The 16,067-nt window shown below is 45.8% G+C and overlaps 1 protein-coding gene across 1 annotated transcript in view; it reads left to right on the top strand.

The window, feature by feature from the left end:
- Positions 1-9,144: 9,144 nt before the first annotated feature.
- The window catches only part of LOC143325368 (complexin-2), a 41,988-nt gene continuing 35,065 nt past the window's right edge, over positions 9,145-16,067 (top strand). Inside the window, exon 1 of the mRNA XM_076738370.1 lies at positions 9,145-9,509. The gene's annotated coding sequence lies outside the window, so the exon portion shown is untranslated. The remainder of the gene's footprint in view (positions 9,510-16,067) is intronic.

The raw sequence follows: 16,067 nt of genomic DNA, 5'->3' as shown, positions 1-16,067 counted from the left end.
TTTATTGAAGCCGAGACATTGTGAAGAGCTCGGTCAATATCCATGGATGTGATTGCCAGCGAGCATCTTGGGATAATAAAGCAGCCATAGCTGCCCGCAGGGTCTCCTTCATCTGCCCGTCTCATTGTGTCAACAGGAAGGTCTGCCTGATGTGACTCTTAATGGTCTGATCTACATGGAGCAGCCTCACCGCTCCACTCACCGCTGGCCCATAAATCACTGCTGTCCTGGCACTTTGATGAGGCTCTGAAGCTCAGCGGATGGAGAGCAGCATTAAAGACCGCCGGTGGCGTCAGGATAGTAAATTCGACCTGGTCGAGCTTTTGAAACGTTGTCATGTTGGTACGCGGTGAAGATTGAGCAGGACAGATCTGTGATCAGCTTCTGTTTGTCTGCTGATTGATGCTCGTCTTCTCTCTGTGACAACACAGCAGCTGAGTGTCAACACCAGCTTTTACACAATGTTCACTCAAGTACTGCACTTGAGGTACTTTACATGAGTATTTCAATTTTATGTACCTTTATACTTCTACTCCAACTCAGAGGCAAATATTCTACTTTTTACTGCATTACTTTGTCTGACAGCTTTAGTTACTCGTTACCTCTCAGATTACAGTTTTTCCTTCCTGTCCAGTGAAAACCACGTATCTCCAGGTGTTTGTGCTAAACTGAAGTGTTCCTTCATGTCTTCACTTCTTTTTGTTGATAACACATACTTTTACTGAAGTAAGGTTTTGAATGCAGGCCTTTTACTTGCAGAGTATTTTCACAGTGTGGTATTAGTACTTTTCTTCAGGGATCTGAATGCTGCTGCACTCTAACAGCCTTTTCATATTAATTTCTTAATGTGTTTAACATTTCAAACACAGGCAAAGTGAAACAATGTCACGAGCTCGCAGCCCGAATCAGGTTTCACTCTGATCAATACTCTCTTTGAGTGAATATCAGTTTCTGTGGAGGCGATCGCCTCCTGTTTCCTCTGAGGAGCTCAGATGTGCTCCGGCATGCTGATCAGCCCATTCAGATACTGATGCTTTCAGACAAGGTGTGTGTGCGGCTGCACGTTTGCATGAGCGTATTAGCGACGTGTTTTGTTCCTCTTTGTGTGTGTGTGTGTGTGTGTGTGTGTGTGTGTGTGTGTGTGTGTGTGTGTGTGTGTTAAGGAAGGCCAGCTGCGTGCAGAGAGATAATCAGACCTGCACGTCCATTTGTTTCAGTCAAAATGAATTAGTCTCTGGATCTGTTAAAGGGCACATTCGGGATAATTGCTGCGCTGCATTGAGCGGACGCTTCCTGATTGATTTTGGGAGTTTTGGTGAGATGAAAATCTTTGATGCTTGGTCTCACTCTCTCTCTCTCTCAGGTGACTAAATAACGCTTTGTTTCAGCTCGAGTGGAGAAAACCAACACATCCAAAATGCTGTTTAGGACATAAAGAAACATTCAGAGTTCAGTCCTTCAGCTCCACAGTGAGGAAATTCAAGTCCCATTTTTTGTGTGTGTGTGTGCATCGTTACTTCATATGAGACCAAACCGCCTGTTAAATATCTTCTTTGTATTAACAAATAGCCACCAAGATAATTGATGACCTCATTCATTACTGCAGAGCTCATGAAGCTGAAGCCGGATCCGAGCGGCCTCGTCTACGTTTCACACAGGCCTCGTAATGCACTTATTGGTCGGAGACTTAATTGCTGTCTCCAGATAAAAAAGATTGATTTGTTGAAATGGGATCTGTGGCGAGGACGTGCTCGCGTGGTGTTTTCAGGCGCTCTAACCTTGTTTCTTTTAGTGCTTTCCTGACGGTGTCATCTGCAGCATCACGTTTCCCTGTGGCACGAAAAAAGCGACTTTGACCCTTCATTTGTGATGTCAGCTTGCAGAGCTTTCGTATGTATATCGTAGTACCTTTTAAATCAATTTTAATCCAATTATTAACATCTTTTAGTGTAAATGTATAAAATGCATGCAAAATAATGCAAAATGACAGTCATATAGATAAATGTACGACTTGATTTATAGCTGCACACTGTAAAAAAATGTAATACAAAAGACAACTCGCAGCTTGTTCTGTGAAGTTCTTTACATTCTTCTGTGTTTCAGAACTGTGAGTCTGTGAAGACGCTCACAGCACAACATAAAGTCGGGTTCAACCAAGTTCCCGACGACCTAACTGACACAGGAAGCTCGCTCAAAGTATCAGCGCCCCAAAGCTTCGCCGTGGCTGCAGCGCGCCTCCTCAGCCTCCTCATGGGCAGGACGTTTAGCGCTGTGGCGCCATCAGCAGTGAAATCTGATTGTATGCTGTAGTTATTTATGCTGTCAACACCTTGTTTGCAGCCTAAATCTGCCTATGATGAAACTTTTGACTCCGTGCTGTGAACTCAGGGTTTGTTGGAGCGCTGCTCTAAAGGCAGGATTACCTGCACATCGTGGACGGTGGCACAGACCTGTGGTTGTCCTGTGCAGCCTCCTGATGTAAATGTCCTGAACTGTGTGAATGTGATGGACGAAGGGCTGATATGGAGCTTGTGGCTCAGTCTGGGTTTCCTGAATAAATGGAGGTAAAGAAGCAGCATGTGTGCTCAGCAAACCCTCCCTGGATACATAAAGGCCGGAAAAACAGCCGCACGCTCTCCGGACTCTGAGAGTTTATCAACAATACAAGACGTTCAGGTTTCTAATTCGAGGTTTTCACCTCGGGGAATAAGCAGCGAGGACACAGATTACTGCTTTAACTGGAAGTGCAGGAGTCAGGGCTTTTCTTTGTGGAGAGGCAGTGAAGTGCTGACGGCGGCAACGCTCGGCTGGATGAGCCGAACGGTCCGGATAAAGACAAGAAGCACACACACACGGGTGCAGGGAGGGAGGAAAGTGTGGACAGCAGCATCCGTCTTACCGACAGCAGACGTTTTCATTCCTTCCTCCCACCGGCTGATTAAAACAGATAGTGTGGTCGTGTCATTCACTCTGGAAACTCGTTCAGTCACAGACCCAGAAAACGCTGCCAAGCACAAACTGAAGAACTGAAGCACAAAGATGCTCTGCAGCGTGCTTTAGAAACACTGTCTGAAGAGGTTACGACGCAGTCAACGTTCGACCCATGACTGATCAGCTGTTTCAGCTCCAGAAGAAGAAGAAGAAGAAGAAGAAGAAGAAGAAGAAGAAGAAGAAGAAGAAGTTTCACCATCTTCATCTTTGAGGTTTATTGGTGTTGTTGCTGTTTTTGTTTCCACTTCCTGTCCTCTACTTCTTCTACTCTGTTTATTACAGCTGACAACGCCTAAACAAACAACTTCTGATGAAGTGACCAAGTTTAAACACCCAATTCACATTTTCTTTATTTTCTTTCTTTATTTACTTACTTACTTTATTCACTACAACGTTTCAAAATGTGCCATTCATCGTCTCCAGAGGATGAACCCTAAAATCTTTGATCATCTCTCGACTTTTCCTCTTTAGCCTCCAGAAGGTGACACCTTTGGCTTTTCATCGCAGGTGTTGACGTGATGTTCGCTTCCCTCGTTCAGCCTGCGGTGACACAGTTCTGTGGTTTTTTGTTTGTTGTTCGCTGTTAATCTGAGTCCTCTCACAGATTTATTGACAGCTTTCACCTGATCATTTTCTTTCATTCTCACCAGATTTTACGAGTTGTTTCCTGCGACCGCCGTCCTTCATCATCCTCTTCTTTCACTGCAGCAATTCATCTTTTCTTTTTTTCCTCTGGACTATTTCCCTAAAATAAAGCCGCTAACAACAGTGATGGATCGTTTAGCGAGGCAGGAGCGATGGCTTGTTCACCGATGATAAACTGGACTCCTCTCTGAGACTAATGGACTAACTGGAGCTGTTACACAGCACAGCAAAGGAGGAAGAGGAGGGAGCAGACCAAAAATAGTGAAGGCAAATATAGAAGCAGCTCGAGTGAACCTGTTCAGGAGCAGATGCTCACAGAAGAGTCAAGCTGATGCAGACTGTGATGCATTCTGGGTGTTTATCTTGATTATTTTGTGATGAAGGGCTGTAATTACGGTCTCGTGAGCTCATTTCCCTCCTTGCCATTGATTCCCAGCATTACGCAGAGTGTGAGTCAGTGAAGTCTGTAAACAGCAGAGAGGAGAGTGACGCCTCCGAATGTGAACGACTGAAGCTCAGACTGAGACTGAGCCAATCAGACAGATTCACCCTGTTTTAGCTTTCATTTTTAATGCTTTTACTGCGGCGGGAGGGAGAAGAAGGTGGAGAGAGAAGGAAAACAACAATGAGAGGCGAGGAAAGGAAGGTACTGTAGGAAGGAAGCAAAGGAAGGAGTCAAGGAGGAAATTTTACTTTTAACCTTTAAGTTTAAAAGTGCTCTGAATACTGAACTCACGCTCCAGCAGGTCCACGTTCACGACTCGAGTCACTGCCTTGTGCAGTGGTGCTGCAGGTGGCAGTACTTTTACTACTTGAAGTGTGTTTTGATGCTCATACTTGAGTACTTGTGCATGAGCGAAATGTTCAATGCGAGTTTTAACTGTGCGCGGAAACACTGCTGGTTTAAACAGTGAATGTGTGAGAACACGATGAAGTGTGTTTGAGCTGCATGTGAACAGATGGAGCACATGGAAACACACACAGTATTATCTGCGTATGAATTATTCACCGTGAGCCAACTTGATGTGTTTTGGAGCGACATCTGGTCCTCGCTGCCGCTGATTCTGTTTCTCACCCTCACGATCACATTTTCCTCAGCAGTAATTTTATTTATAGCAAACAGTGGCTGCAGTTACATGAGCCAGTATCTCCCCTGAATGTCTTCAACGCAGTTGTCGACTCTCACAAATGTGTTTACGTGAGCATTAAATCAAAGGGTTGATCGAGGTGTCCTGACAGCACATTTTAGAGGAAAACAGTCCCACCAAGAATGCACGGCCATGTTTGTGCTGTAGTTTTCTGTACTGACAGCGTTCAGAAACACTGCACGTCTGCTGCATAAAAGGTCAGATTTCTGTTTGTCCTCCTGAAAATAAAAGCATCATCTGTTCGAAGATGTTCCCGGGATGAGATGCACTGCTCTGACAGGAACACCTCTAAATGACAAACAATTTTTAGGGAGAGTGGTGCATCTTCCCGCAACAGGATCTTTGAACCCAGTGCTGTAGATATTGTGACAAAACAAAGTGAAATTAAAAAACAGCCCTTTCACACAACTGACTGAGATCTTATATTGATTATTAATGAAAGGACTGTCAAAGCTGCTTGATCATAAAAAGAGAACAGAACACTGTTCGTGGTCTGAAGTATTCACATCCTTTAGTAAAAGTACTAATACCACATTGTGAAAACACTCCAGTACGGATGTGTTGAGGTCGACATGAAACTTCAGATTCATCAGTGAAAACAACATATAGAGCATCTTCGTGGTAACTTCCTGAGATGAAGGCTCAGCCTGCGGACCGCTCAGACCTGAAGAGCAAACTCACTCTGGACACTAACAGACCCAAATCACATTAATTAGCATTTTGTCTGGCAGGATACTGCTGTTCAAAGACATCATGGCTTAATGCAATTACATCCCCATGCCTGTGTTTTTGTCATGGAACAGCCTCCAGCCGCCTCATGCGTGTCAGAGAAAACATATAGCACAGTGTTCACTTCAGTGTTCTTCTGCTGCTTTTCTCAGCCCACTGAGTGTGTGTGTGTGTGTGTGTGTGTGTGTGTGTGTGTGTGTCTGTCTGTTTGGACGGTCCGTGTCAGATTATTTGTGAGTGGAGATGAAATGAAGCAGCTTCCTCTCTTCTTGGAATAATTTGTTTGAGAGATGTTCAGATAATCTTCATCCATGTGTGACATTCACTCTGTTATAATAAAGCCTATATCACGTCTATAACATGTAAAGAATATACCAAAAAATATATTTTCAGCAACTGGAAGTAAAGAGAAATACAAGAGAAAGAGAAAAACGTCACATTGTTCGTGTTTTACAGGCTGAAAAAAGGCCAAAGACAGATTATTTTGTGCTCATTCATGTTTCAGTTCAGCTCACACAGAGTCTGCAGTGGGACTGATCCCAGTAAATAGCCACAGCCTCAACAGTTCTCGCTCCTCTCCTGGTTTCTTTCTGTCCCAGGATTCCCACAGTCATACAAACTGAGACCAGTACAACTAGAACACATGCATGTTCACTGGTTTAGCTCATCTGGAGCCATTAGAGAAAAACAAGAAAGACGCTGTGAACACAAACGATAACTGTCACATTCGTGGTCGTTCAACATGCAGCAGCTGTCACTTTCTTTGCCTGTTCAGGTCCAAACAATCAGGTCCCAGCAGGAGAATCTGCTGCCTGATAATGCGAGTGAGGGACTTAGCGAGCGAGTTAGCATTTGTTCACACTGAAATCAGCTAAATCAACGCAGGGGGCAGCGCTGGAGGGCGTTTCTGTGTCGGTTACCGGTGAGATATGAAGAAGAATCCAGGAAGTCCAGCTTGAGAAACACATCCTTGAATCTGAAAGCTTCTCAGATACCAAAACACCGAACGATGGTTTGTGGTCGTCACAGACTCTTCAGCTGCAGCTGTTTTATTTTCATCACGGTATCATGACCTCAATCAAATAACCACTAAAAATGATCCATCATTCTGCATTAGGCTCCTGTGAGTAATGAGAGAAGGCCAACTTTCCCGTTGTCGCTCATCAGCAGCCTCCTCATAAAGACCCTGAGATGAAATCGATCTACAGTGAGGTCGCCTTGTGTCATGTAGAAATCCAGCTTTACAGGTCAGTGCTGTGAGGCTGCTGGAGCGCGTTTGTCAGGCCTGAAGGACACAGACCAATGTGAGGAAACCGAACGAAACGTACCGTCAGCAGTGAAGCAGCCTGTGTGTCAAATACTTCAAATCAGCTGAACTGAACACAGTAACTCATCAGAGCAGGTCCTGAGACCATCAGGAGAGACTTAAATCACAAAAATGTGGACTTAAAGCCTCACAGCAGTAATGAGAGTGTGATAAAATATTAACTTTTCAATATGCAGAAAATGGGAAATAGTGAGAAATTCCCCAAGTCGACTCCACAAAGCGAAAACTGTGACTGAGTGAAGAACGAGGCGGCAGCAGCTAAAAGCGCCGCGAGCGATCTGAAGGCCATTAGCAGCTTCATCATCACATTTACACCGATCTCACACTACGGCAACATTAAGCCTTTTAATCCCGCCAATAATCAGACCTGCCTGCATATTTCATAAGCGGAGAGGTTCCTCCGCAGTGGAAGTGGGCGCGTAATTCTGTGTAAATAACCTCTCCCCGACCCCACAGGATGGATTTTGTGGCGAGGCGAGAGCGGTGACGTGAGCGCCATAACAAAGATTTGTGTCCTCAGAGGGCAGAAATGGCTGCTGGTCCCAGGAGAAGCTCGCTGATGTCTCCCTTTGCACTGACTGTAAAATACACTTGTACTACTACTTGTAGTTGTGCATCCTGTAGTTTTGGGGTCTTTTTTTTTCTTTCAGACTTTTTTCAGCAGATTACAAAAACATTGTCTGCTGTATGAGTCGCGTAGTTTGATAACTACCAGACCTACTGCGGGCTGGAGCAATGCCACTGAACTGCTCTGTGGTGTGAATGAGGGCTTCATGTGCACACTGAGATCTGTGTGCTGTGTTTAATCACATACAAGCTGTCAGTCTGTCAGGCAAACGGAGCCTTCAGCTGTCTTGATGTGTATCTGGACTAAGAAGATGTTTCTGTTGGTGTTTCACCGCGTCTAGTAACTAATTTTAGTTTGTGCAGACTACAGAATGAATAAACTTTATTTGTGTTGCACCTTTCATACAGGAACTGCAGCTCAACAAGTGAGTGCTGCACATAAAAAAGGCAGCAGACACACACGATAGACAGTGTTGTGAAAACATGGCAGGCGTCATGGTACCTGTAGGATCATAGATTAGAAATCTAAGTCTTCATCCGAGTCGATTTACATCTGAGAAACTTTCTGTATTTCTGCTGCTCCTCAGTTTTTTGGAGCTCTCCTCATGAAACTCAGGTTGCTGCTGTTGCTTTGTTTCTCTGTTTGCTTTGATTCAGCTGAAGCGGCCATGTTGTTGGCGTGACCCGATGGCGAGCAGCAGGCAGCACCTGTCCTGTCTGTTTGTTTTGTGTCTGTGTGTGTTTGCTCTGTGATAAATGAGGCTGGTAATGACACTTTAACAATGAGTGCATTAGTGCTACACCAGGCCTCACATCGGCAGCCTCCAGCGCCGCCGGCCGCTCTGCTGGCCGATGACACCTGAACGCAGCAGCGGCATTATCTTTATTATAAAGTGCGGAGCCACGCCTCTTCTCTGAGCTCACATCTGTGCACTAACTTTATCTCAAACACATGTTTACTTTTTTATTCGAACTGGCTGAGTATCTGCTGCTGCACTGGACAGTCATTAATCAATAGCAGCTCCCACGAGCCGTTTACAGTCTTTGCTCTGGCTCATATAATGTGTCACCTGATCCACATGTTTGTTTATGATTTAAAGTGGCCCCGGTCATATGGATACATGTGGAAGTGGTTAAATATACTTATTTAATGTACTTATTTACCTTCTTTCCAGGAGTGAGATGAGAGCATTGACACCACTTTCATGTTTGTGCGTTCAGTACAGAGCTAACGTCAGGATGTTGTTAGCTTAGCTTAGCATAAGGACTGGAAGCAGCTAATGAGTGCATGGACCTGCACTGTTTGTTTAACCTGTACACAAACAGAAACTTAGAAATGGACAGTTTGGTTTTGGGCTGGAGTTCCATGATGGAAATGGTCCTTGATGATGGCGTGGAGCATTTTATAATGTTATGCTCCTTGATGAAAAAGATGGTTTTTCAAGGTTATAAATTCACTTTTATTTGAACTTTTAATGCAGGCACACTGAGGGAGACACTGCAGCGGAAGCGCCTCTGTGTTAACGCCTCTTCTTTAACAAAGCAGACCATTTGTAGAAGTTAACACAATTTTAGAGTAAAAAATGTGATTTTATATGCTCTAACCCACAATTTTACAACTGGAAGTAATAATAATAATTATAATAATAATAATAATAATAATAATAATAAATAAAATATCCTCTGGCCCCTCAAAGGCTGAGAGCAGCTCTTGTCCTGGTTTACTATGAACGAGTTGTCCAGGTTGGTGGTGCCTGTAGACCTGATGCTGGTGTGAAGTGTTTTACAGCATCACTGCTTCAGTCTGGGTGTTTCAGAAATGTGGCAGGATTCGTGCAGACCTGTTGTGTGTCTGACAATCTGTCGCCATATGCTTTCCTGCTTTCTCTCCTGTCTTGAAGGAACAGAGCAGAGGCTGTGAGGTAATAGTACGCAGGAGGGGGTGGTGAGAGAGAGAGAGAGAGAGAGAGAGAGAGAGAGAAAGAGAGAGAGAGAGAGAGAGAGAGAGAGAGAGAGAGGATATAGGCCGGGCATCACACGGAGGTTTGGCTGCAGACTGGTCGGGATCCCTTTCGCCGCCTCGGTCGCTTCACACGCATCAGGTCAGTGAAACCAAACGCACTGTGCGCCAAAATATCACAGAGAGCATGCTGGGAAGGGGCGGCGGGGGGTGCTTGGGTGTTGTTTGTGTTGTTTGTGTGTTTACTTGGGGGGGGGGACTGAATTGCATTTGTGCAGCCGCTCGGGTGATTTCAGCGGTGTGAAGATGGAGATGCGGAGTGAGCGGGTGCGCACAGGTTTTAGGCGTGAGCTGCTGGCGTGTGTCTCCGCGCGCGCGTCTGTGCGGGTAAACACGAGGCGGCAGACGGTCCGCAGGTATCAGCTTCACCTGGACGGACGCGCTCGTGCAACACATGGAAACGGGAGGGAAGAAGCGCTGTCTGTGCAAAAACCACCGTTTAATGCTTGAGTTTTGGCACCTGGGTGCTAAACATGAAGGCGTGCGGCGGATGACGCCTCCCTCCCCTCTGCCTCCCTCACGTCCTCCCCTCCTGCTCGGTGTTAGAGGCTCTGTCTTTTCATCCAGGTGAAGGCGGATCGTCTTGCCTCTTTCGGCGCCATATCTCGCCTGTAGGTGCTAGTGATGAGGCGGGAGGGAGGAAGAAGAAGAGGAGGAGGAGGAGGCTGTGGCTGGAAATCATTGAGGAGGATGTGGCAGATCGCGAGCTGCTGAATGAGGAGGGCCTGCCCGGCTCCGGTCCTCCGCAGTGCCGTCACCACCACCGCCACTGCCGCCAGCAGCAGCAGCAGCATCTCGGCTGGTGATGGATGGTGGAGAGGATGAATTATTTATAGCTGCCAGCGCATTGATTAGCTTTATGTAATGCACCGGCAGCTGTGTGCGCGTGTTTATGGAGACGGGCTGTCACAGAGGAGGGCGGTGTTTGTGTGTTTGTGCATCAAAGAAGTAGTGTTTGAAAAGAAAGGTGTGTGTCCCCGTGCACGTGCCTGTGCGTGCACACGCTTGTCAGATGATGTTTGAGTGGTGGTGTGTGTGTGTGTGTGTGTGTGTGAGTGAATGGGTGTGAGATACAAGCATCTTCAATCCCAGCCAATCACATGCAGACAGACTGAACCATAGTAACCTATACAACAGCTTCCCTGCACATTTAAAGGAAAATGCCCTCATATGAGGGTGTTTGTGGTTTGGATTTAATTGGTGTTCGTTTGCTCTTCCTGTGGAGAGCTGGACGGGCGTGTGCATCATGTCCAGGTATGTCCAGCAGCCTCAGTGAAGCTCCTGCTCTGGTGTCACTCCTGTGGGATCAAAGAAACACAAACTGCACCAGTGATCAACAGTCATACAGGGAGAAATCAGAGACATAGAAACGTGCAGATTGTTCCTCCGGGATGTTTGAGTTCTTTCTCAGGAAGTAACCTGAAGCTCCAGTTCTATAAGTGCACGAGGGGAATAATGTTCAAAGCTCAACACAGCCTGGTCAGGTATGATGCATCCGTGTTGTGTCGATGGTATCAGCAGGTGAAATCCAGCAGCTAAGTGCTCATATGCATAAGCTCCGTAAACCCTGAGCACCGAACTGTAAATCTAACCGTAATTACAGACATATTTTAGCAGACAGTGGTCATAGATCCACAGCTGCAGGGATCTTTTTTCTGCCTTTTTTCTTCCCTTATCTGGAGCTTTCAGTGTGTTCATTTTCAACCCTGTGGAGGGGATTCCTGTGGTCTGTGGCAGATCTGGACCGTCAGTCTGGAGTCGGCTCAGATACACCAGGTGAGCCCTGAGAGTCAGAGCTGGAGCCATGCGAGCAGTCAAAGTGAGGAAATAACTCACCTCAAAGCTCACGTCTTGCTCTACTTCAGGAGCTGCTGGTGGCATCTGAAGGTGTTATTTCTGTTGACCTTGAATCTTTCTGTAACGGCCTTTTGCTTTTGTCCAGCTGCTGTTTGGCCAAGCAAAAAGCACTTTATAACAAATCATACTGCTGTATATCAGCAACCAAAGCACTGACTTCAGGCTCACTGTGAGTGCGAGGAAAAGAAGAGTTTCCATTACTGGAGCTGCATCGTTTCTCTCTTCTCAATAGAAGATTTGGCAGCACTCAGCAGATGAATGAAGCTGGAGGATCGCTGCTTGAATCTGTGGCTTTGTGCTCCTGAGCAGTGAGAGGTTTGAGTGACAGCTGCACAGAAAGATTCGCCCGACATGTTGGCATTCAGGGCCTGTCTGTCACCCTGCTGCTGCCATAAACAGACTTCTATACATGTGAGCTATCAGTGCACTGATGCGCCATTAGCTCCATCACACTCACTGCACAGTTTGAGCTATACGCTGAGAGGCAAGCCTCCCTCACTCCTCTGGCTCAGTGTTCAAGGCGTCTGTGTCAGTTACTGCAGCCAGAACCTCCTAATTTGGTGAAAGGGGATGGAGGTGAGGTGGGATAAGAAAGTGGCAACCACCAGGGCTGAGTATAATAGGCTTGGACACCTGTCAATCAAGCAAAATCAGCCCAAAAATAGCCTTAAAGGCCCAGTCAGTGTTTGTTTTGACCATACAAGCTCAAGACATATTGACAATCAGACTTATCAATACATAGACATCAGTTCTGGCTTCAAGACTTTAAATACAGAGAAGAAGAGACAGATGAGACCTTCAGTTCTCAGCTTCCTCGTGTCGTCCTTGCGGTGCTAATTTATCAACATAGAAAAGTTCATTCTTGACCCTGGAAACAGCGGTTAGACTAGAAGAAGGAAAAGACTGTGAAATGCAGCAGAGAGTTTTAAAAGCAGCTTTCAATGGACTTTTTCTTACTGACATAAAAGATTTCCTTCTTTGTAGAAAGAAAACAGTGTCATCAAACGCATCGCTCCCTCAGTAAGTGACTCTCAAACCGCTTTTCCACCAAAGTTGCCCAACTATTGATAAGAAGACGCAGAAGTTATGTCCTCTAGCTTCTCTTTCCGTCCTGTAGAATACGACACTGACGTCGTCTCTGTTCACACTGCAGGTCAACAGTAAACCCGATATGGTTTGGCTGCAGCTGGTTCCTGTGAACCAGGACAGAACCAGCTTTTTGTGGGTGAAAAGGGGTTTCGGAGAATGTTAGCAGACCTTTCATGGAGTGTGGCGTCACTAATGGTGCAGACAAGTGCGATAACTTGAAATGGAAACACGATATGTTGTGCAGACTTTCTGTGCCTTCACTGAAGCTGAAAAGAGAAATCTGATCATCTTATTTACTGCCTCCAGCATTTCTGGATGTAAAAAATACACAATATAGAATTATTCAGAATATTTAGTGAGCCGACACAATGGATGGTGCTTCTTGTCTACTTTGGAGCTGTTTTTCTGAGCCAATGGGTTCCCACTGGTTGCAAAATGTTTCCACATTGAACGCACCCCCGATGCTCTGAAGCTGAACATCTGCATGCTGATCATATGTGTGTACGTATGAGGAGTATTTCGTCATGCTTTCACTCTGCAGGAGCCTCACTACAGGAGCGGCTGTACGTCAGAATTCATAAGAGATGCATTATTTATAACCGACTGTGCACTGAAACACCTTCAATTAGGTTGCCTGGAGTTATTTATGTGGAATGAATCTCACAGTTTTCCTGCTGTGAGACCTCTCACCACACTGTCAGCCGCATACATTTAGGTGATTTACTATAAAGGTTTAGTGTGGAAATATAAAGAGATTATGTCTGCTGTGTGCTGTGTTTGCTGTTTTATTTTCAGTCTTGCAGGCTAAGTATGACGACATAAAAAATTCAAACTCTCATCCATTATCCAGAGATTATGACGCCAGGATGAGGGAGTCGCTCAGGAAATGCAAAGCTAAACGGGAGGACGAGTCTCAGAACTGAAGACATGCTTCTGAGCGTTTCTCTGCTACTTTTTGGTTGATTAGTTTTCCCTGATGAAGGTCGCTGAGGCTAACGAAGCCGTCACTGCGTTCGATTTCACAGCCGCTGACGTACAGGAAGCTTCACGGTCTCAGACAGATGTGAGGGATCAGATGAAATGACAGGAAGAACTGTTAAACAGCAGGAGGACGGTGGGGAAACCAGTGCAACCTTCAGTGGAGACTGAACTACAAACATTAAGTTCAGTTTGCAGACGAAGCACAAGATCATCCTTTAAAGTCCAGAGTTATTTACAGAAACTACAAAATCCTCTTCAAGTACAAAAGAAGTCAGATTTCTCTTGTTTTTCTAGTTTTATTGTACTTGTTTCGCTGCTGAGACATGGTGGAAAATATGCAGCCGCGCAGCATTTCTAAAAATAAAGTAAGAGTTTTAGTAGTAAAAGTGGAATAACACAAGTTGTCATTTGATTTTGGGGCGAAATAACATCGTTTTGAATCACAGTTTGCCTGGAATCGGTAATTTGCACAACAACGTCATCATGATGTCATTCTTCTGAAAGTCAATAAATTATTGATTGACTGCTCAGTGATACTAAGGCTTCTAAATTATGATTAATTGCTGTTTTCCACTTTCACATCAACAAATGAGCGCCTTGAAGCAGTAACCTGTGATCATATTTGACATATTTCTAAGCGACCAGTTGGTGATAAAAAAACAACCCAAAGATTTATCTGTAATGACGCTGGTAGTTCAGCAGCAGCTCAGGTTGAAAGGGTTAACACTGATTCGTTCACAGTGTCAAACGCTTCCTGGCCGGTCCCCAGTTTGACCCGGACGCACAGAGTCACGGATCCAAAAACCGTCACCAAGCCGTCAAATCGCTCCTGGCCGCTCAGGCTGTCATTGAATCCAGCAGCGGTGTTGTCAGAGGGGCTGATAGCGGCTGGATGGAGTGTTTAATCTAGTTGAAATGTTACGCAGATAAAGTGGAGCGAGCTTCACGCTGCATGAGGAGGCTCAGCCGCCGCCGCCGCCGCCGCCTTATCTTTCTGCTGCAGCTCAGTTCGGCCGGAGTGAGCCTGAACACCAGACCTTGGTCACATGATCTGTAAACATATTGAGTCTAAATCTCCATCCGTGCAGGGTTAGAAGTTCACTTCAGAGGTGAACTTTTCGTCCTCTGATCTGTTCCTCTCAGTCTGAACTTGTTTCTTACTGCTGGACACGACGGACGGCCTGAAAACAGGGTGTCTGTCTTCATTTTGTTGTTGTTTGCGATGGTTTTTGTTGTGAGCTGTTTTGTAGCGCTGCAGCTAAAGTCTGCCTCGTTATCTTCTCAGTTAATGGGTTTGTCTGTTAAATGTTAGGAAACAATGGAAAATTCCCATCACAGCCTTCCTGAACCTGACGTGACGTCTTCAGATAACTCGTTAAAATGAAAGTTTAACCCAAAGAACGCGAAGTGCAAAAAGGCTGATGAACCCTGACCTGAACCTCGTCCTCCTGAGATCTGAAACCAAGTGGTAACCGTCGAACTGCCTGTTGAAGAAAACAGGATCGAACAAAATGTCCCGAGGTCCAAAACTCAACCTGTCCTCACAAAGACAGGAGGACAAGAACACACACAATCAGACACCATGTGGGGAGAGGTTTAACTCACAATGACTGTTCGCAGAGTGAGTCAACCTCTCACATTCAGGCTACAGGCCGCACACACACACACACACACACACACACACACACACACACACACACAGGCTGAAGCTGCACAGTTATGACAGAAGCTAATGAGGAGCCTGAAGGTAGAGGAGGAGGAGGACGATGAAGATGAATTGGGGATGACTGACCTGCTGCTGCGTGACAGTTCAAAGTCAACAGCAGGACAGGGACCAGTTAGTTTAACTGGTCCAGATCAGTTGTTTCAGAGGACAAACAGCTTCCCAGTGAATCCAGCGAAAAGCAGCGCAGCTCACGGCTCTCGTGGAAGAAAAATGTTTTGAAAATAATCATCTGTCTCCGTATCGGTACGATGGCTGTCTGCTGCTCACCTGTCTGTTGAACCACACATCTACCTGTCCATCTGTCTGCCTACCTGTCTGTCTCCACCTGCGCTGCTTCACTGTGCAGCTGATGAAGCGTTTCAGCCTGATGACTCATCCTAAAAACCGTCTGAGTCACCGACGCCTCGCTGGCTCGTTGTGTGTCTCACACCTGTGATAGATTTCTCTTCGGCTTCCCGCTCGATGACTCATGGTAAAATATTTTGACGGTTATTGCTTTTTAATGACCGCTCAGGTGTTTAATAAGGAGACATCGCTTCGACCTCGTGACTTCCTGTTAACGTAAATGTAAACACAGTGGTACTGCTCACTCTTTTAATGCAAATCAACGTTAACATTGAATCCTGTGCATTTCTCTGTTTGTATTTTCCTGGTTTTCAGTGCAGCAGTGTTTAATGGATGCTGAGTACAGAACTTCTTCTGGTGGTACGTTGTGTCCGGTATGTGCTGCAGGTGTCAGCTGACTCTCTCTGACTCTGCAGAAGTAGATGTAGGAGCAGCAGTGCAATCATTAGCTGCTAGCCTTCATCACGTTTACATCCCTGCTGACAGTGTGATTCAGTGTTTTTGCTTCTTGAACTCGGCTGATCTCAGGGCCCTGTGTGCCGTCGGCCTCTTCCTCTCTTTAAGCCGTCCTATAGCTGATGCAAAGTGCCACCGTTGCCCCGGCAACGACCCTTTGGCACCTGTTGCCGTGGATCGCCGTGT

This window comes from Chaetodon auriga, chromosome 9, assembly GCF_051107435.1.
Source record: "Chaetodon auriga isolate fChaAug3 chromosome 9, fChaAug3.hap1, whole genome shotgun sequence".
In the NCBI taxonomy this organism is placed as follows: Eukaryota; Metazoa; Chordata; class Actinopteri; order Chaetodontiformes; family Chaetodontidae; genus Chaetodon; species Chaetodon auriga.
This window is presented reverse-complemented; position numbering and strand designations above follow the sequence as displayed.